Here is a 23,834-nt window from a genome sequence, read left to right as displayed (position 1 = left end):
ACTTATAGATCGCAAAAGTGACTCAACGCGAAAGTGTGAACGAGAGCAATAAGCCTTCTAAAAATCAAAGTTAAAATCTGGAAAATAAGAATTCTTTTATTAAATAAGTAAATTAATTTCTATATCCATTCCATGGAAGAGCTGAAAATATAAATCTGTTAATTTGCATTCCGGAAACAGAATAGATAGAAAAGGAAGCAAGGAATTCGTTTGCAATCGAATTAAATATTTCTATATCCATTCCATGGAACAGCTGAAAATATAAATCTGTTAATTTGCATTCCGGAAACAGAATAGATAGAAAAAGAAGCAAGGAATTCGTTTGCAATTGAATTAAATATTTCTATATCCATTCCATGGAACAGCTGAAAATATAAATCTGTTAATTTGCATTCCGGAAACAGAATAGATAGAAAAAGAAGCAAGGAATTCGTTTGCAATCGAATTAAATATTTCTATATCCATTCCATGGAACAGCTGAAAATATAAATCTGTTAATTTGCATTCCGGAAACAGAATAGATAGAAAAAGAAGCAAGGAATTCGTTTGCAATCAAATTAAATATTTCTATATCCATTCCATGGAACAGCTGAAAATATAAATCTGTTAATTTGCATTCCGGAAACAGAATAGATAGAAAAGGAAGCAAGGAATTCGTTTGCAATCGAATTAAATAATAATAATAACCTTCTTTTACCTTTTCTTATCTTTTCTCTCGGTGAAAGAAGTTTATCTGTATAAAAAAGGCTGTTGTATATCATTATAAAAACATTCATCCCTTTGTGAATGTTAAGTACCTTTCACTTTAACCCTAAATAATCCAGTATAATACAACATCTATATAAAATTTATTTCTGTCAATTTTTCATCTTCGATGCACAGGTGACATACTCAGGAATATTTCAACAAAATTTCAAACTTTCTCAAAATTTGAAATTTTGTTATTCATGATTTAAATTCGAGTCCACGTATCGCATTTTTTTCATAATTTACATCCAAGTTACTTTAAAACACAATTTTCAAAATTAAACTTCCTACATGTGGATTCCCTCTTTTTTGATACTTCTACTAAATTTATATTAGGAGATAATGTAATCAATATTTCTTTAGTAAATAAAAGATAATATATATATTTCATATTACAGTTTGTGAAAATGTTAAAACTTTTTATCTAGAGCAATTTAGTTTTTACACGGACTCTAAAGTAGTTTGTTTTTATTAGACAGAATTTTTTTTGGCAGTATAATTGCGACGTTTAATATTATGCGAAAGAAGTCGGACTGAATGGATACCTTATTTAATTTATTTCTTGAACTAATATCAAGAACTAAAACGAGTCGTTCAGAAGTTATTTAGTCGTTTTGAAATATTTTTCATTTATAGTTTTATTTATCTTTATTTATTATATTCCTTGATTATGTAAAAGAGCTTAAAATCGAGAAATATCAGAACATTTTATTGCCTAACATAAGAAAATCATACATGTTAAAAGGAATTTTACGAAGTATAAAATTTACGTTTTCAAAACTATTCAGTATTTTAATTGCTCTATTATAAATTTAAAGTTTATACCTGACTGTTGATTTCAAAATTAAATAGCTCCATTTTTTCAAACTATATTTTTTTCGTAAATTTTTTCATTCTGATGAATTTAATTAAAAATATTATCTTCCTTTTGGTAATGTCTCATTCAGTAAATCTAAAGGATAAAAATAAATACGCACGAGACAGAGAAACTTATAAAAAAGATACCTGAATAGTTTCAGATTTTAACGTTTGCCCAAAAGGATTTTGTTAAGATTTTTTACGTTCTCGCTGAGCTCGCAGTCTGTCAGTATGCTGTGGCCGTCGCTCTCTCTTTTTTTTTTTTTTTAGCTGCATTATTCAGCACCGTTTTCTTCGAACTTACGTCATGTGCAATTCGTCGTATGCAGTCATATGCAATGTTGCCATTGCTTGCTTTGAAATCGTTGAGAATAAAACAAACTCCAAATTTGGGCTTCCAGATGCTCATATTCGGGTGGAGACGTACGTTTTTCAAAATTAGATGGCTCTAATTACCGTTGTTTTATCAAAATGCGAGAAACATGCATACATTTATGCAGATTCTTCATTATTTAATTTCTTTAAATATAAAACAGGGCGATAACATTTGGTGGCAACAATTTGAAAAGTGAAAAGGACACTTAAAGTTTTCAAGGCAAAATGCCAAAACGAAATTAATAGCCCTTCTGAGCTAACGCTTCTTTGGGCTAAAAATATTTACATCATTCTATGAAAATATTGAATATATGTAATTAGACGGATCATGAATTATATGCATTTTTATTATTTAAATCAACCCGATTAAAGAATAAGCAATGAATATTCTTAAACATTTGCATCTATTATTTTCAAATAGCTTAGTCTGTTAATCCTACATAGATAAAGTTCGAAAGCTAAATATCTTATATTTTTCCGAATGGCAACAGGCTCGAACGAGAAGAAAAGACGATTTTATAGTGATTCGACGCAAAATCCTATTTCGAGATTAATAGCCCATTTTGTGCTAAAAAGTCTCTCTCAATCGTTAGGGTTCTTAAATCTATGTTTCAATAACAAAATATCATACAAGAATTGCAATTCTTGTTTCTTTTGATCGCAGAGGCAATAAAGCTAAAAAATCTAGCAAAAACCTTTTTATTATTTAGTCCAAAACCCAAACTGAAATTAAGTGAGTGGATACTGGAAACTTTTATTGCTTCTTGTTATATAGGGTGGCCCAGAAGTCACTTTACATTTTGAAAATTAAATAACTTTTTCTTAAATGACTGTATTTAATTAATTCTTTTTTATTTTTTGCTTATTCACATGTCCATTCAAATGGAAATGAGCTTCATCTCCCATGATCAACTTGATCCCATGATAAACTCATTGTCATTTCTTGCAGTTCTCTGAAACCTGACAGCATAATTTACTCGTTTCTGAAAGTCTGCTGGTTTTAAAGATTGCACTAATTGAACCTTGAAAACGCGTCACTAAGTTCCTTATTGCAGGCCTACTAGGGGGATGTCGAACATTAAAATGGCGCATATCTTTGCGTTGCAACAATTGACCGTCCATTTTCAAAGTAAAATTCAATTATCTTCACTCGTTGTTCTGTTGTAAACTTATCCATGCCAAAAATTTCCAGGGATTATATTTTTTAATTCTGAAAAGAGAAAAAGAAATATATTAATAGAAAAAAAAGTTATTTAATTTTCAAAATGTAAAGTGACTTCTGGGCCACCCTATACAATCACTAACAAGCAAATGTTTCGTATATATGTAATATTATGCACACACACAATATATATATATAAAATTTATGCACACACACACGCACACAAAACATATACATATATATATGCGTATGTGTATATAAATTAAATAAGTATTTACATAAAAAGCAACAATGAAAAAAATGACATAAAAATAAAGGAAGATTTTTAATGTAGTTTTTATTTGAGATAATTATGCAATGCTGAAAGATTAAATTACATTTGCATTTTGTTTAAACAGCAGGATTTTATTATTTTTTTAATTTTATTTATTTATTTAAGGTTTTAAAGTATTTAAGTCTTCTTCACTGCTTGTAAAGTTTAAAGTAAAACTCTAATAATAAGTAAACCGAGATACAACTAAGGAATTTAAACACAATTTTTTTTTAATTAAGAAGATGAAGGGAAGAAAGAAAAAGTGGAAATTTACAAAATAACAAAATTTCATATTTAAGAGGCAATACTTATTTCTTTTTTATCCTAAAAGTTAAACGTAATTTTATTTTCACTTTCTTTCCTTGACAAAAGACTTTCCGTTTTATTTTAGTTTGAAAGATTTTTCTCTTTTTTCAGAAACTTTAGCAAGAAGTTGTTTTCGTAAGAAATTTTGTAAGAAGTGTTTGCATTTCTTTTATGAGTAGTTCTAAATGATTACAAGATATGTAGGTACTTAAAATAAATATGCTAATATAAGAGAATTTCTTCTGAAGCTACTATTTCTCAGACGTATTTTAATTGTGTATTGTACGAAATTTTGCCACTATGTTCCCTTGTGATGCTGGACTTAGCACATCCATCTAGCAAGTAAAAGATGCATGGTTCAATTCCCATCTAGATTGCAGTTGATTTTTCTCGGAAAAAAACCTATGTGGTCTTTACAATATTAAATAAAATATTTAACTCGGGTGGAAAATTTAAATGAGGAGAAAGCTAAATTGCGCTTACTCAACTTTCATAACTGAAAGGAATTGAAGGATTAATTTTTGAACCATTGCTTGATAATATCATGCGCAATATGATAATGAAAAATTCTATTGAACTTGTCACGCTTAAAATATCAATCAAGAATCCCTAATAAGAACTCATTTTTAGCCAAAGGAAGTTAGCCCTGAAGGGCTAATAATTTCGATTGGCATTTTGTGTCCAAAACTTTAAAAGTCTGAATAACTTTTCAAATTGTCGCCACCAGATATTATCGCTCTGTATTATACTCGTATTTAAAGAAATTAAATGCTGAAGAATCTGAATAAATGTATGTATGTTTCTCACACGTGCAAAAACGATGGTACCTAGAACTATCAAATTTTGAATATCCGAATATCAGCATCTAGAAGCGCAAATTTGGAATTTGTTTTATTGTCTATTTTATATTTGTAAAGCATGAGTTTTTGATTAAGAAAATCAACGATTTCAAAGCGAGCAGTTTCAACACTGTGCGGATAAAATAAATCATTTTTATCTCCAGCGCGCGAGATTGTGTATCGGAAATTCTAAAGATATGCTCTTTTTAAATTATTTTACGATATTACTGTTGAATTGAATTTTGTGATTTAAGTGCGAAGAGCATGATGTTTAATAAATAAAAGTAACTCACAAAACGTTAAAAAAACGCCCCTTTGGACGTAATATAAAATCTGAATGCTTTCAGTATTTTGTTTTTCCTGAATACAAATTTTCATTTGCAATTTAAAGCAAATATACAGAGAACAAAAGTAACTAAGACACACACATTCATTTTGCAGAGATTTAGTAGTACGGCATATGCTTCTTTCGGAAGCCATTACTACAACAATTATTCTTAGAAATTGCTCCGAAACGACTTATTTAATCCTTAAAGATATTTTTGCCATTTCTTTTCAAAACAGTGACTATTCCACTTTACGATGTCAGAAAGGAAAATCTCTGTCCACCCAGACGATGTCAGTAGTCTTAAGAACTGAAAGCTATACAGGATGTGGAAGGTTTCAAACTCCTTTTCGTGCTTCTTCAAACCACTCTGTTGCCAGCTCTGCGGTGTGAATATCTGCCTTGTCATTCTGATACACAGCATCTCCTTTGAGATAAAATATCTGAAAAAGAAGGTGGACTTGATCTTTAAGAATATGTGAAAAGCTTTATGAGATGGCCATAAAAAAAACGTCCAGATGCTTCCAAAGTCCTCCACGATACTACGGCGTAAAGCGCAATTAATCCTCCTTCATAATTAACCTCGGGCAGAAACAGTCGGAGGCAAAAGCCTCTAAAGGAATTCTCCACACTTGAACACTCCCGAAACTGGGAAAGATAGTGAAGGTGAATTCATCGCCAAACAGTGCATATTTTGTGTCGTCCTCTATCCAAGTTTTATGTTTTCATGCGGCTGAGACCAGCACACTGGTGCCTATTATCTAAAGTTTTGCTGTAGCTACTAGAACCATGACTGTGAAACCCATGAGGTTCCCAAAAAGCACTTATGGTGGAAATGAATGAGTTGAAACAACGTTTTCTGCTATAATTTGAGTAGTCATTCTGTCGCAGTTCTTATACAAGTCTTTCTAACTCTCTAACGGCCTTCTTCTCTAAAACTTTCTCTGATATAACTAGTTTATTAGCTTTTTCAGATATAAAAACACTGAGCTTGCATCTCGCGGCTCTCGATAAATAAATGGATCTGCTGCCTTGGTAATGGATATTCCAGTCAGACAAGCACTAACAATTTACTTATTTTTAAACTCCGATATATTCTGTATATATATCTTATAGTTCTGAATGTTTACCTCAACTTCAGTACCAGTGAAAGTTCGAAGCTCATACTTTTCTACTTCTCATAAAATGTGAAATCCTTCAGGGTTCCCAAATAAATGAACTTAATGCTTCCTGTAAATTTAGAACGTTATTGCTAAGTATTTCAGCTTCACTATCCAGTTCTTATATAAAATGTGATTTATTAAATGCGTTCGTTCATGTGACTTTACATAAATGTGCGTATATTACATATAAATGTGCATATATTACATACAGAGTGATTCAAAAATCTAAATTTAACCTTTCGATAAGGTAAACTGTTGAAGAAATCAACTAAATGTTAAAAACTGGCAACAGATTAAAAGAGCTAACTGTTGGTTGGATTGTTCAACTACTAGCCGCCATCCTAAACCAAGCTCGAAATTTTCATAGAGGAAAGAGGGGTTGCTAAATAAATTTAATATTTTCCCAAAAAAGATGATGGCCCAGATAATGTTTTCGTAACTTTATTCCACAAAGATGTGATAACACATGGTGCTGATGTAAATGGATTGTTAATAGCCCCTTATTTCTGGGTGACCCATCTATGACGGTCTAGAAATGGAATGAGGTTCTCTTTGTGAGTAATCTTGAGCACATCTTGAGAATATCGTATACACAGTCTCGCGCGCTAGAGATAATTTTTTTTTTTTCCGTACAGTGTTGCCATTGCTTGCTTTGAAATCGCTGAGTTTCTTAATCAAAAACTCATAAATGCTTTACAAAGTATGAAACAGGACCGGTAAAATATTTCGGTACGATCTCGCGGACCGGTAAGTTTAATGACACTACGACAGATACTCAGGGTTCAAGTAATCAGCGATACTCAAGGCAGACAGGGGCACACTAACTGGTGTACTAAGTGTACGGCACGGCAATTTATGAAAGGCGATTAATAGGTACATAGTTGCCAGTTTGTTATATTTTTCATCATCGATCATATTATTTTCTAAACTAGTAAACTATTGTTATTGTAATGTAGGTGCTGTTGTAATATCGGTTGTCGGCCGATGACACTTTGAATTTTGGACAGATAGCTGGATATTTGGCGGACTGGCAAATATTTCTTGCGGACCGGCGGTTGAGAAACACTGTAATTGATCGAATACAAGTTAGACTACCTAGGAAAAAAAGATCCAATCCTAGACTTCAGACTGATCATAGAAAGATAGCTTTATTATTACACAAATACAGATAATCAGCGATTGTAATTATCAGTTTCCCTCGTAATTACTTTACAATTCTGAAAGAAAAAGAGATTCTGATGTAGCCAGCACATGACCACTCGTTATTTCCGTGTTTTAAATAACAACGAGCTTCATGTAAAGTATCGGCCCACCAGCGGCCGAGCGATAAAGTCGCTGAACACTGGTAGTTCGGTTCGAGGTTCGAATCCCGCGAACGGGCTGGCTGCATGGGTGTTTTTGTGGTTTTCCCCATGTGTAACGTGTATACGAGCCAGTTTCCCTTAGAAATTCCTCCACGAAGGCATCACACCCCTTAGGCAGATAGCCCTAGTGTGCTTTGCCATAATTAAATACACCACACCACACCATCATGTAAAGTATCACTTCCAGTTGATCGTTTGTAAACAAAATCTAATTTATCAACCAATATGTAGAAAAGTCTGTAATGCGAAATTCTGAATTTTATTTTATTCGGAATAATTGCCTGTGTGAAAAACATGGATTTTTCTATATCTATACTAACATAAAAAAAGTTTTGCCACTTTATTTTTTCTTAAAATGTACTTTGCTTGGTAAGTTTGTTAGGTTATCGATATAGTATCAACAAATATAAATTTATAATGATCTCCACATATGTATCAGAGATTTTTAGGTACCAGTAAACAATAACCGTTAATTTTTGGAATTACAAATGAATAGTGATTACTGTTCGATCCAGATAAGTAAAACGTAAAGCAATACATATTTTCGAAATTCATTATTTGCTCTTGTCTCTCATCATCATCAACACAAGAGAATAACAACTGCATTTCTCAGTAAACATGGCTGCATTACAAGCTGAAGTTCTGTAAACGAAACGCTGTTTTAAAATTCATTCTCTTGATGTAAACAACTGTCAATGTCTAGACAGAACAGAAATAATCATAATATGAGCTGAGTTATTTTAAACTATTATTTATAATGATTTCTGTGGTTTTTAACTAAAATATGTTAAGAGCTCCAAGTAAAAGACAACCTCCAGTTAATTATATATATAGTTAAAATCTAATATCTTTTTTCCATTCATGATAGCATATGCATCGCATATGCCTATACGAGTTCTAAACACCAAATTTGAGAAGTTTTGGATTATATTGTAAAATATATTTTTTCATGAAAATCACGTAAAGTATCATGTCCGGTTTATCAATTTTAGCCCAAACCTAATATGTTATTCCTGCTGATGTAAAAGTCTTAAATACTAAAACTGAAAAAGTTTTGAATTTTGTCTAAATACAGTGCTTTATTAAAAACAGTTATGGGCTTCAGGCAAAGTACCAATTCTGACTGCCCAGATTTTTCCTAAATCTAATCAACTCTTCATATGAATGCAGAAATCTTTAATAAAGAAAGCAGAAATTTTTGGAGATTATGTGTTATCTTAGACAAAAGAATCATCACGCACATACACACAGACAGCCAGACATCATAGCAAAAATAGTAAAAACGTATTATGAGGACTCTTAAATTGTGCTTATTCCGAAACGAAAAAATTACTTCTGGAAAAAATAATAATATTGTTACGAAATGTCCAGCTGCGGTAAGATAGCTTCCCCGTAAGGCGGGTTTAGGGTTGCCAAAAACTGGCAAGGGAAGTCAGGTTTACCATATGTGGCGCAAAATTCCTCATTTGGGGACAAAATTGGTGATATGCCGGATTGACGGATGGAGAGCCTTCTGCAACGAATTATTACCGGTTTGGCCCAGAATGTTCTCGAACGCAAGCCAAAAGCTGTATAAACTGTGCTGGTACGCGGAGAGTCAGAGCCTAGGCCATCGAGTTGATAGTTAAGAGGCAGCTGATAGTCGAGTCAGTCAATGAACGAGCGTCTCGTAGTCTGGTGCCGAGTTGGTCGTCGAGTGTATCGAGAGAGTCTTAGTGTATCGCGAGTTTTTGTATCGTCGAGCATAAAGTGTGTTGAGCTCCGAAAACGACCGAACCGAGTCGGGAGCTGTACTCTGGTGCTTTGGCCTGAAGCTGTCTTTACCATTATAGCCTGATAGCGGAGAGTCTTAAGAGTGCGTAGAGTTCCGAGAACGAGTGAACCGAGTTGAGAGCTGTACTCTGGTGCTTTGCCGTGAAGCTGTCTCCACCGTTGTAGTCTGATAGCTTAAAATCTGTGTTGCTGATTGTTTTAGCGTGTTTGTCGTAGTTTTTCGACGACTGCAAAAGTGTTTTTGGACCTGTCCTGTGTAAAACTGGCTAATAAATTGTGTTTTCATTCTTCATCAAGTGTTGCCGCTATTCATTCCAAATCAACGAAGCCGTACGTAAAAAAATATTATCACCACAAAATTAAACGAGATTCTCGCATGAAGAACATGTTGTCCAGCATTTTTATTCACATCACATAGATAAACATATTAGACTGAAATATAATCCAAGTATAATTAATCATGTAATCCGAGAAAAAGAATAAACTTACTAAGCCAAAAATATCCGTTACATAGAATTATAAAAATTTGTTTATATAAACATTTATCGTAAGGCCTGCCGGGAAAGAATTCAAGCGACAGCAAACCACGGTCGTCTGATCACATGATCATTTTATTTTTAACAACTTCTTTATATAGGTTCGCTGGGGTAATAATCAATGAAGAATTCATTTCGCGAAAAGTAATTAATTATCTTTTTTAATTCTTTCTGAGACTACGAAAGAAAAGAAAAAAAGGATTACGTGTTTCTATTATTTTACCTACGTGAGGAAATTTTTCAGGTTTCGTATTACGTAGTTCTTCTTCTTCTTCTTCTTCTTTTTTTTTTTTTTTTTTTTTTTTGCTGTTGTTATGTAAGACTATTTAATTTTGAGCTTTCTACAAAGCTAACAAACCGCAACTTTAAAAAAAAATTTTTTTTGGCCTTTTTTTTTTCCACCATATTCAATGTTCCCATCTATATATCTTTTTTTATTAATTCTTTTATCTAACTGTACTAAATAAGTTTTCTATATTTAAAACTTGCAAAATTATGTAATGAAACCAATTATAGTTTCACAGAATAATCGGATCAAGTGGGGAATGGATGGAATAAATTAAAAAGCAAAAGGTGTGTATCGTGAGTTATGCAACTAAGTTGATTAAAAATAGTTAAAACTTAAACCATAAGTAAGGCACTTATATTACAAAGAGAAAGAAAAGAATTTAGCGATTGCATTACGTAATTTATTTTAAGCAAAAATTTTGAAAGAAATCTTCTTTCATAACTACTATTTCATGAATAAAACGAAAATTTAATTCATTGATAAATACTTACGTGTTTCTGAACCAATGGTAATTAAATTTTTTATTTCAAATTCGGTAATTTAACTTTACAAGATCATTTTTCTAATATGAAATGTTCAGCGCTGCTAAAAAACTACAGAAGATTCGGCCCACAAGTACATAATTACTGTGTGTGTGATTATGGCAAAGCCTCGAGGGCTATCTGCCTAAAGGGAGGGATGCCTTCGTGGAAGACTTTCTAAAGGAAACTGGCTCGTAAACACGTTACACACGGGGAAAACCATAAAAAGTACATAATTAGAAAAAGAGGGAAAGGGAAGATGTTGTTATTGTTGTCTTGTCCATATTACATAGAACAAATGGTTGCCAGAGCCTACTCCGAAGTGAGGTTGGACTTTTCCCGTCCCCAATTTCGAGGGAGAGCGCCCCGTGGGGGAATCGGGTGTGTCTCCCAACCCTCTCCTCACCCACCAATCCCATGGAGGTAAGAAAGGAAGGAGTGGCCAAATCGGGATTAGAAGTGAAGCACTGCTCCGAAGCTTCGGTCACCAGATGGGGTGTTTTTTGTTTACATTCAGAAGCTCGCTTGACAACGCTCTAATAGTATTTCGACACACGACAGTTCCATACAAATCGAAAAACGGGACGCTTCATCATAAAAGAAACATTTTTAGTATGATGGATAATAGCAATTTGTATTGTTTAGCGACATTTACGCAAAAATCGCATCTTGGTTAGTTTTCGATAACTCACAATAGCGATTTTGATTATGAATTTGTTTTATAAAATTTTAAGCTGTTAAACTATAAAAATAAAGTTATGCTTAAAGAATGAAAAATACCTCACCGTACCTTTAAAATTGTATACATTTTTCGATACCCTTAATACAGTATTCGCTTCTTTTATTTTATGTTTCAGACGCCAAAATGTTTTAAATAAAATATTTTTTTTTTCACATCCACATATTATTGTAACATGTACTTTTTTAAAATTGGTGTAAATTACTTTACTCGAAAAATATAGTGAATGCACAGAAGTTAAAGATTTCCACATGCCGGAAATGAAAAATATGAAATATGTATGGGTATTTATGCATGTGCTTCCGAAAAGTATGTATCTGCTTACGTTATTAAAATACGTAAATATTTATTAAATTATTTATAAATGTATTTGAAATGAAGGATATATTCATTCATAAATAACTCTGAAAGTTACTGTGAAGAAATCTAATTATTAAATTTATCTAAATTTATAATGATTATAAATATTATCTAAATATATAATAACCTTAACATTGAATTCTAAACATTAATTGACATCCTGTCGACAAGTACGTTATAAAACTATTTAAGCAAGAATTGTTCGTACTGGAAAGCAATCTGTTAAAAGGTATTGTAAAGCAATTTCTATGAAATGCGTATTTAAGAAAGTAATAAAGAAGAGTTTTGGAATATGTATTGTTGAAATTAAGGGTAAAATATCTAATAAGTATACTTAAAAGAATTATTCCCCTTACATTTTATAATAAGTCAGTTACAAATTTTAAATAATATTTAAAAAATAATCCTTACTTTATTCCCTTTCAGAAATATTTAGAGAAAGTTAAGTACCATTTAGAGTATTTCGCTATTAAATTAAAAGGTGCTCTAATTTGAAATGGACCGAATAGATCATTAATTATAAACTGACTTACAGTTTTCGATTTAAAAGATGCCTTAAGAAGCTAAAAAATCATGTCATATTTGAGAAAGTATTTTAGGAAGAAGCTCTATAAATAGAAAAAAAAATAATGCATAATTTTAATAATACAATAAACTTTGATCTTAATTTTTGTAATCCTTAACCGAATCAAATCGAATTACCTTAATTTTTTTTTTCTAATGTAATTAACGAAAACTTGTGAAAATATTTTAAATTAAAACATTCTGAGCAAACTGTTCTGTGAAAAGTATAGCATTTAATTCCGTTCAGAATGAAATGTTGTTTAAAAATGTATTCTTTTCATATACTTAGGACTCTGAAGTATTGTAGAAAAAGAAAATGTATACATTTATATGAATATTTACGACGTAATTACAAAATATTTACATCCGATCGTGTCCAAAACCCATTGAACTCAATGGTAAATTACCCAATGTTTTGGTCACCAAAGAAGGGATCGCCAGTGCTTCAAAGCATGGTATGGGAAAACCGGTTTAGGGCCACTCCATCTAACTTCTTACCTCTATGACCAATCCACACGAGAGGACTTTCGGTTCGCCGCATATTTGAAGTGCCGCCATGCCGCACCGACACTATACATTTACAAACATCCATGTCTTACCTGGGATTTGAACCTGTTCCTTTCGGTACCGCGGCAAGCTTCCGTAACCACTATACCGTCTGGGTGACAGTGGGAAGATGTAATAGTTGATATTGATTTTAATGTTGTCTGCTCCCAAGTCTTATTGGAAGCATGTGGGTTGGAAGAAAACTGTGGTTGATTGGAATGCTGAATTTGTTGCTTCTTCAAAAGCCCAGTGGACAAAGAGGTTTTTCCCCAAGTGTCTTCAACAACTTAAGTGGAGGCATTTTCAACCGAATTATAAACTTACTCAGACTTTGACCGGTCATGGAAATTTCGAAACTTACTTTTACTCCGTTTCAGTATTAGTGGACTCTATACTTTGCGGCGATGCTACGGAAGATGTGGAACATATTTTATTGCATTGTGCGTTGCATGGGACTGCCAGAAGTGCATTTAAAGTGAGTTTAGAGCAGCTCTCTATTTGTTGGCCTCCTCTTTTCCGTGATCTTGTTAGAAGTTCCGAGGCCACGGAGTATAAAGCATTATACTCCGTGTCCGAGACTTTTAAAGTCTTGCGCGACTTTATTTGTTCTTTGAACTTTCGGTATTATTATTTTTGTGATTGGATTTTTACCTTTTATGTGTCATTATATTATTTTGCGTATTGGCTGTGTACAATTAAGTTATGTACTGATGTTTCATATTGTGATGTACTATTTTTTTTTGTAAGAGGATTATTTTTAAGTATTACTTCATTTTTTTTATATATTATTTTAAGTATTATTTTATGTATTATTTTAAGTTGGTTTATTCCCTTTTATAGGAGTATTAACGTACTTTAATTATTCATGGTATATTTTAGTATTTTTAATATAATAGTATTTGTATTTTATGTGTTTTTTTCCCTCTGTCCAGGAATAGGTTTTATGTTTTTATTGTTAAATTCTTTGTACTGTGAGTTATTTACTTATCTGGAAGCCTCGTGAAATACGAAATACTTCTTGGAACACGAGGAGGTTTGTAAATGTTTTCTTAATTAAAAAAATCCTTATCAACATGCAGTTCAAAAAAATAACAGTGTTTGATGATACAGCGCGTTTTACGGCTATCTAATGTTTTAAAATGCTGTTTCTGATTTCTTATGCTCAAATGCTGCTTTTGATTATTTTTAATAAATACTGGATGCGGGTGGTAGTTAATACTTTGGAGAGGTTTACATGCTCATCTCCTCAAGCGTTTCTTTGCAAATTCGCTATAAAGCTTACTTATTTTTTAAGAATTAGTTAGTACAGAAGGCGTCGTTACCAGTTCACCCATGGTGCATCGTTGGTGTCCCCCATGCTTTTACCTGTATCTATATATGCTTCTAATTTCTCAAGCAGTTGATTTGTGAAATAACAAATGAATTTATAAAATTTGATACAGCATACATTCTTCTCGTCACTATGTACTAAAATAATAGTTAATATACATATTGATTATAAATCATAAATGATTTATTGAAAAGAAACTGTGGAATTTTAAATTCAGTTCATCTCTGGTCAAGGGAATAAAACTTCCAACTCTGGAGATTCGACAACCAACAGTGACCGAATAGTTAAGAGCACTGAACACTCGTAATTCGATCCCAGTTTCGAATACCGGGGACTGCATATGTATTTCGTGATTTCTTCCCTTTCCATGTGTAACGTGTATACAAGCCAATTTTCGTTAGACGCAAATATGTAACGTAAATATGAAATTGCCTCTCTTAAAACATCTTCCACGATGGGCAAACTGCACATTCAGTTGATCATTGTTAAATCGTAATTCGATTCCAGTTTCGAATACCGGGGACTGCATATGTATTTCGTGATTTCTTTCCCTTCCATGTGTAACGTGGATACAAGCCAATTTTCGTTAGACGCAAATATGTAACGTAAATATGAAATTGCCTCTCTTAAAACATCTTCCACGATGGGCAAACTGCACATTCAGTTGATCATTGTTAAATCGTAATTCGATTCCAGTTTCGAATACCGGGGACTGCATATGTATTTCGTGATTTCTTTCCCTTTCCATGTGTAACGTGGATACAAGCCAATTTTCGTTAGACGCAAATATGTAACGTAAATATGAAATTGCCTCTCTTAAAACATCTTCCACGATGGGCAAACTGCACATTCAGTTGATCATTGTTAAATCGTAATTCGATTCCAGTTTCGAATACCGGGGACTGCATATGTATTTCGTGATTTCTTTCCCTTTCCATGTGTAACGTGGATACAAGCCAATTTTCGTTAGACGCAAATATGTAACGTAAATATGAAATTGCCTCTCTTAAAACATCTTCCACGATGGGCAAACTGCACATTCAGTTGATCATTGTTAAATCGTAATTCGATTCCAGTTTCGAATACCGGGGACTGCATATGTATTTCGTGATTTCTTTCCCTTTCCATGTGTAACGTGGATACAAGCCAATTTTCGTTAGACGCAAATATGTAACGTAAATATGAAATTGCCTCTCTTAAAACATCTTCCACGATGGGCAAACTGCACATTCAGTTGATCATTGTTATTGAAGAATTTCTCATACTGCGCATGCCCAGAACAGAATTTGGCGCAATTTTAAAAGAAGATAAATGCGGTATATGGTTGATATTCTGTTATCTCGGCGTAAACTTTTCGGGGTTTTAAAACTTGTTAATTTGTAAGTTGTTTCATTACTTAGAGTGTAAATACTGATTCTAAGTTTCGTTTAAGAAGTATTACAAAACAGGAACATTGCAAGATACTTTAGCTGAATGGTTATTGATTATACTTCTGAAGAATAAAAGCAATCGAGTATTTGCCATACGTTTCATCCGTATATATTTACGTTTCATCCGTATATATTTACGTTTCATCCGTATATATTTTAATAAATTGTGGAATAAATCCAGTTTAAAGTACTGAATTAAAGTCAAAGAAATTATTATAAATAACTGATATTAAATGCAAGGTTTATGAACAAAATAAACTAAACTGAAATGAAACAGAAGCAAATGCAATAAGCACAAACAAAAAATGTATTAGTGAGTGTTCATTAATTACATATATATATTTCATTAATTACTTATATCCATGTGTGAGGTGGATACGAGCAAGCTTCCCTTAGAAAGTTCTCCAGAAAGGTCTAAGCAGATAGACTAAAAATAAAAATAAATAGATAGAAAGGTCTAAGCAGATACTAGCATGCTTTACCATAATCTAATAAACTAAACCAAAAGCCACTAAATGTGTTGTTTGTACCTTAGTGAGCATTCATGTATTACTTATATATATTTATACAAAAGTAGATTGTTGCTGTAGTTAACAACAGTCACATTTTCCTTTTTAACTAGATGACCATGAAATTGAAAAATTTTAACTGTAAATGATTTCCATGGTTAACTAAGAACATTATATAAATATAGTTAACTCTTGGTTAAATCATGTTAGATTAACCGTTGAAAATTAACCGGCCCTATATACAAAAATTAAGTTTCTTCATTGCGGAATGCCGGAAAAAGCTGCTGTCACGATATGCTCAGTGCCGTTGTTCAACTCAATGATATTGTTCAAATCTGTCTCAATGGCTTTGTTCAAGATCTCTTGCAAACATTATTCTTTAGTACTATGTGTAACATAGTTTCTTCGTACCTAATGACATTTATTCTATAGTTATTTATAGTGTATTCTTTTTGATTGATTCATGGTATTTACTACATAACCAAATGAACTCAATCTCTAAAGTAACTTGCTTGAAAATAAAATCAATTCCCAGTTTGAGTTAAAATCGGGTATATAGTTAACCGAAGAATATTATTAGCAATTTACCTGCATTTTTAGCAGTTTAATCTGCAGAAATTCATTCAAAACATAATAACACGCTGTAAGCATCAAAAGGATTATGCATCATTACAAATGAAGAAATTAAGTTATAAAGAAAGATATTTGCAACAGAAGAGCTGAATAATATCACTGAGCTTTAAATCGCATAAAAGAAGTCGATTTGTATGTCTTTGTGTGTCTGTAAGCAACTTTATACAGATAACGTACAATTAAAATACTTACTTTTGTAGATCATAATAGTTCCAAAATACTATAACATCATCTACTATCACAGCTCTTGTCCCATGCATTTTCCTTTTCCTTTTTGTATTTCCCCTAGACAGTTTTATTTTATCTATATATATAAAGAAGAAAGTATGTTTGTTTGTTCTCTAATAACTCTCACTACTATAGCTATTGTTACCAAACTTTCTACAATTCCTTCCTAGGTCCTTCAAAAAAAAAAAAGGGAGCCGACCTCCCCTTTTTTCAAAAAACAAAAGTAGCTAAAATCAGAGATGTTAATTAAAACCTCGGAAAAACGATAATTTTCGCCCTCATCTTTCCGAGTGGCAACAGTCTCACAAGCTGGAAATGAAAATCTGCTTTACTTCGAAAATTGTTGCCACTGCTGGCTATCATATCCTAGAGTTTGTAAATAAAAAATTTCTAAGTTTTATTATGAAATAAAAATAGCATTCCCACATATTAAATACATTATTCCCTATTCCAAAAATTCGTGGGAAGCCATTTCGACTATTCCCATCTTCGTAAGACTTCAGCCGAAATATTAATTAAAAACTCTGATTTTAATTAAATATTAATTCATTTTCGCACTCATTTTTCCGAGTGGCAACAGTCTTACGCGTTGGAGATAAAAATGCTTTATTTCGAAAAGTGTTGCTACTGCTCGCTTTCAAATCGTAGAGTTTGTTAGTCAAAAATTTGTAAGTTTTACAAAATCTATATAGAATGTCTGTTTGCGTGTTTGTTCACGTTATTGATATCTGGTTAATTATGGTAAATTTTTTGCCACATTTAATCGACTAAAATTGAATATAAGTGATATATTGGATGGAACTTGAGCTTTTACGACCATTTGATTACAAAGGCTAAAATCGCTAAAAACTGCGTGCCATTGTTGCTGATATAATGAGAGAGAATTTTCTCTTTCTATTGAAATTTTTTATGTGGGTTCCATATCGCATCAGACTGCAAAAGTATGAGTATGAATCGTATATTTTGCATCGTTATGAGAGAAGGATTACAGCGGTATGTTTTTCTGTGTTGTTCGATGTATTAGTCTCAATATAACTTAACCGCCATCGGGTACTTCCGCTAGTATTGATTATTTGCGACAGTAGTTTTTTCATCGTTCCACAATAAACAAACTTTTTTTTAGATAAAGCCCCGGTTAATTAGGATTTGACTATAGTTCTTTTCGAAAACATTTGTAATGAATCAAATGTATTTTGTAAGATATTTCAGAATGACTCTACACATGCTAATAATAGGATAAATATTGTCATTTACAGTTTAATGGGGAAAAAAAAATAAAATTTCGTTTTTCCGATGTACGTGTGCCATTGCTAACTCACCCACCCAATCACTGCAGAGGATCAAAGGTCTACGCATTGGAGTCGCATCGTAGTACCGCAGCAGAAGCATAAGGAGGGGCCGCTGCAGTGCTTTCAATGGCAAGCGTGGGTGGAAAGGACGACCGTCCGCTGCTTACTACTACTACCCACACACGCATCCACGCAGCCATTCATTCATTCATTCAATCGCTGGCAGCTCCTCTCCTCTGTGCACCGTTCCTCCGGAAGAATGATTGAAGTCGTTGCAGGAAGCGATAAATTACACTGAGTAACAAATTTTTACTTTTCTTGGTCGCACGAATCGGAATAAAGCAGAACTCCGTTTATTTGAACTGACTGAGGTGGAGCGATATCGGATAATAGAGCATTTCTTCTTTCGGGTAATCAAAGTTAACTCTTTTCGACACTTAATAGTAGAAATAAGTATGTACGACATTTAAAATGGCGGGCTTATGAAGAAGGCGCCTATTTCACCTGAACATTTTTTGGCTCCTCATAAATTACATTTTGAAAATTGTGGCACCAGTTTTTAAAAAGAAAGTAATGATTAGAGAACATCTGGTGCGCGCCCCCATAAATCTGTTTAATCACATTATTCAAGTATGTACCAGAATATTCTTACGTATCCGTATTACTTTGAAATGTGAATAATTCTATGCGTACGTTATTTCTGGCAGAGTTTACTTGCAGTTATGTCGCACCATATTTCGGTTAGCAAAATTTGGTTTAGGTCAGTGTTTCTTAAACTATGGGTTGCGACGGCAAATCGAAATTTTGGGGTCACTAAAGTTCAGTTCGATAGTTGAATTTAAAGAAACTGCATTCAAAAGATTTATCAATGAATTACACTAATTGACATTAATGAGGTTAGGCTTATAAAGACGTTGCGTTAATTAATATTAATTACCTGTTATATAAAATGCGAAAGGAATTTCTAAACCTGTCTAGCGATTTAAACCTAAAACTTGAGTTTTCACAAAAATCCTTGATGAATTCTGGATCGGAGCTCACGATTTCTGAAATGGCATTAAATGTTCTTTTCTCATTCAGCACCACATATTTTTATCAAACTACTTTTTCAGCTTTAGCGCTAATTAAAACCAAATATCGTTCAGTGGCGAAACATGCTGAAGATGCTTCGTTAGCTCAGCCAGTGTGAACGGCTCAAGACAACTGACATAGCCGACCCATCTCCAAAAACAGTTTTTCCACACAGCGCAGCAAGTTGAAAAATCTGAACTGTAGGAGTAGCGGAGCTAGTAGACACATGGAACTGACTCCGTCAGCCCATTGTGAATGGCCCTTTATGTCCAGCAGCGTCAAATTGCACCAACGTTTAATTTGTTGATGCGATTTGCAGAAAACAGTTGTGTTCAGAAATGTGTTTGGTGTTGCAGAAAACGAGTAATCTGTCTCATTCGAATTTTCTTTAATTTTTATTCGCTTAAACTAAATCCTAAAATACGTCTTTTTATGTATATTGTTTACCAAAGAAGTAAATTATTTACGGGAGAATATTAATTTTTATATCTTTACTTTATATTTAATATCTGGGTTTGCAAAAAAAATCTCAGTGATTTAAAGGGGTCGCGACTGAAAAAAGTTTAAGAAACCCTGGTTTAGGACATCTTATAAATAATGAGTTTTTATAAGAAACACAAATTTCTTTTTTAATCTAAAATATACTCTCCTACATTTTCTGTTAGTTCTCAATAGCTACGATGTGATTTTGTTCCAGATTTATATTATATATATATATATATATGTAATGATATTTTTAAATCAATTGATTAAATTAAATTCTAATAATATTGCTTAATAATGTGTTGGCGATTCTCTACCTAAATTGCATCTCTGTTCCTAAATTTTGGCGAAATCCTTTCTTTAGTATAAAATATATTAACCTGTTGGCGCCCGCCAAATCGCCAAACTCATAAATCTGTCATATTACATAAAGTCCTTAAGAACACTCCTGATGAGAAGATAGCGTCACCTCTGATTTCAATTAATATCTCTGATTGGATGAGCCTCGTGACGCACACATATGTATAAATAGGGCTTCTGCTCAAGGTACAAAAACAACGCTTGTGAGATGGATGCTAAAATAAACCTACCACTTTATATTCCAAAATCTGTCTCATTCCTGTTGCCCCGGCTGCACAAAACAAATAATGTATGAGAAATTACATTTCATATATATATATAGGATATAACAAAATACAATGGCTACGCTAAGAAAAGATTGCGACCTCAAAATTAACTATTCTAAATTTGGTGTTGTCCCCTAAATTCATCTGTTCTCCCAAATTCGAGGTCTTCCCATATTACATAACGCTGCTTGAAAAATGGAACTGAAACCCAAAATTAACCAATCACAGATTAGCTGTACTTATGCACCTATCTAGTATAAATAGCTATTAACTACGTAGTCTCTCTTCTTATAGCATGATCAGGCTTTTCTCGCTGCTCAAAAGGGATAAACTCACATTAAATCTGAAGAGGAGATTATATCTCTCGATCATAAGACCTATTGTTACAAATGCTTCCCCGCCTGGGCCAACGCCAGTGATAAGGACATTAAAAAACTTCAAGTTCTCCAAAACAAAAGATCTTCAAAGATCTCCAAAGAACTTCACAAACGCTCCCTATTTCATTCTCAATAGAAGCCTGCATTCAGATCTGAAGATGGAATCCATTAAAAATTCATCACCGGTATAAATGAAAATTTCTTCAATAGATTAATAAGGACGAACCCCGTAAACTTCATTGATATCCTGTCCTATGAGATTTTGGAGGAGGATATACTTATTAGACCTTATGCTGCTCATTTGCTTTACTCAAACCCATGTGACCACGATAACAGTGACGACACGATACTTCTGTGCGCTGACAATTTTCTGTAGAAAATTGTTTTTCCTCAAATTTAAGACTCTGGAAGACATCTCCAGCATACGTAATTTTCTGTCCATTTTGAGTAGTCGTTGTATATAGTTTGCAAATAAACCCAGAGTCTCAGGGTTCGTCGAAGAACCTTACCTCTTTCCTGATCTGACAACATGTGACTTATTCCTTTGGAGATATATTAAAGACAAGATTTTTTTTTCGCGCATGTGTCTATTGATGGCGACACTGACAGACCATCAGGGAACGCGTCAGTACGACCATTAATAAGAAAACTACTGCATAAAATATGTTCAATAGTGCAGTTAACTGTTATAGCTTGTCATGTAACTAATAATATATAGAGAGAATATTTATGGTATGTGAGAAAAATTAGGTTAGTTTCTGGCTCTTTTTCTCATCTCATTTGTAATGGGAAATACTTTTAAACACAAAGTATTTTGAAATGTAATGAATCATTTACATTACCCTTCTATTGAACAGTATTAATACTACATAGAATAGTAAGAATGGTCTTTAAAAAAGGTTTAAATACACTGAATTTTTAAAAACTGCTGATGTGGAAAAGAGAACCGAAGAGCTAGTCGTATATACTTTTATTATAACGAGAAGTACCAAAGCCTTTCCTTTCCACTTTCCCTCGCAAATCGACTGACTAAAATTCCGAATTTGAGTTAAAATATTGACTGTAAACAATTGGACTCGCTCTCAGATAGAACAAAAACACTCTCTTCCCGTTTAAATTTCAATATACGAATACATGTATTTTATATTTTGACATAGCCACACTTTCTTAGAAAATATTGTTGCGTGCGTACAGATTAGCGAGATTTTGGCGACTTGTTGCCGAATTTGGCTACAAAATTAGTCGCCAAAACCGTTGCCATCTTGGCGATATCTCGCCAAATTAACGAAATAGCCATTTACCAAATGTTAAATAGACTTGCCCCTATATTTTTACTTTTCCAGCAAGCTTCGATGCTTTATATTTTCATATTATATTATACAATATAATTTCATTAAAATGACCTATCTATATACAAAATTCGTAACAATATTTACATGCTATCAGATAAAATATGGCGTCATTCTAAATCTGTGCTTGCCAACAAAAATGTCTCTCCAACCGGCACACTTGAATACGCAGAAAGAAAATTATTTTTACTGCAAAATAAAATTTTTCTGATTATTGGCTTCTCAAAGTCATGAGTTCTAAAACTAAAAACTAGATGTATTTATTTTTATCGTGGCCTTCCTCCCTGTTGGCCTATAAAACAACCTGTCACTAAAAAAAAAATAAATAAATAAATAAAAAAAAATTTTAAAATATCTGAAATATTTCAGATTTTAAATTACGCCCAAAGGGGCGTTTTTTTTAACGTTTTGAGTGTTACCTTTATTTATTAAATATCATGTTCTTTGCACTTAAACCATAAAATTCAGTTCAAGAGCAATATCGCAAAATAATGTTAAATTAAGCATATCTTTAGAATTTCCGATATACACAGTCTCGCGAGCTGGAGATAAAAGTATTTTTTTTTTATATATAACGTTGCCATTTCTCGCTTTTAAAGCATTGAGTTTGTAAATCAAAAATTCGTTAAAGATTTACAAAATATAAAATCTATAATAAAACAAATTCCAAATTTGGGATTTCAGATGCCCATATTCGCAGTAGGATTTCGTCATTCAAAATTCGATGGCTCTATGTACCATTGTTTTATCACAATGCGAGAAATAGACAATCATTTATGCAGATTTTTCATTATTTAATTTCTTCAAATATAATGCAGGACTCTAACATTTTGTGGCAACAGTTTGAAAAGTGAACCGACGTTTATGAGTCCGACGCAAAATCGCAAAACGAAAACAATAGTTCTTCAGGGACAAAGCCCCTTTGGACTAAAAAAAAAAAAAAAAATTATAATAAAAAAAATAAAAATAAAAAAAATCTTCCAAAAAAATAGAAATAATTCCGCAGTATTTATTAATTTGGATGCCCAGAATTCGACGAAGAAAAGTATATCCGTTCAAATACGCCCACACAAGAAATTTTCTTTATTTAGTTACATCTCCTTCACATACGGAATACTTTTGCCGATGGGAAGTAGTTCCGAAATGTACTTTTAAGCAAATGAAAGCATTTCTTTTTTCCATTGATCTTTCAGATCAAAAAAGTATTTATTGCAGTTTCGAGAAGATTATTTTCCGTGAATGAAGCATGGAGAGGGAGCAATAACTAGTCTCAGTTATCATTTATTTTTGTGAGCAAAATAAAAACTTGTTTGAAAAGTTCAAAGAAGAAAAGTGAATCATCCCAAAGAATATCGACAAATTTTTCAGTATTACTTTTTTCTTTTGGGAGGGGGGGAGGCGTAAGATATGCTTCAAAATTTCAAAATCTTCTGAAAATATTTAACACAGAATGTGCTTATCTTCGAATTTATCTAATTCGAAATACTTGTAACATGTAGTAAGTCTTTCAATAAAATATTCGCCCGATATCATAAATTTTTCACCTAATTCCTTTTTTTTATTTGGGAATTCATAATTTTTCTCAAAGGTTTAAATTCTGTTCGTGCACTCGGTTCCCCCCAACCTCAAGTATCGAAAATTTCATAAGTGTTATATGTGTTAGATTTATAATACCAAAATCGAAAAATTTTAAGTGCCGGATCTCTTTCAAAGGTTATAGGGAAAAGGA

At 32.7% G+C, this 23,834-nt stretch overlaps 1 protein-coding gene and 1 long non-coding RNA gene across 3 annotated transcripts in view; one reads left to right on the top strand and one right to left on the bottom strand.

Moving 5' to 3' along the window:
* Window positions 1-23,834, top strand: part of LOC118181966 (sprouty-related, EVH1 domain-containing protein 2-like) — a 339,980-nt gene that overhangs the window by 88,990 nt on the left and 227,156 nt on the right. The window lies entirely within an intron of this gene.
* Window positions 2,816-23,834, bottom strand: part of LOC146997826 (uncharacterized) — a 42,468-nt gene continuing 21,449 nt past the window's right edge. For both annotated transcript variants that reach the window (XR_015040887.1, XR_015040886.1), the window contains exon 2: window positions 2,816-3,190. This is a non-coding gene — a long non-coding RNA (uncharacterized LOC146997826). The remainder of the gene's footprint in view (window positions 3,191-23,834) is intronic.

Source organism: Stegodyphus dumicola, chromosome 4, assembly GCF_044657685.1.
Source record: "Stegodyphus dumicola isolate Sdum_Otavi_A_Nest chromosome 4, ASM4465768v1".
In the NCBI taxonomy this organism is placed as follows: domain Eukaryota; kingdom Metazoa; phylum Arthropoda; class Arachnida; order Araneae; family Eresidae; genus Stegodyphus; species Stegodyphus dumicola.
The sequence above is the reverse complement of the archived record's forward strand: the minus strand, read 5'-3'. Positions and strand labels throughout refer to the sequence as shown.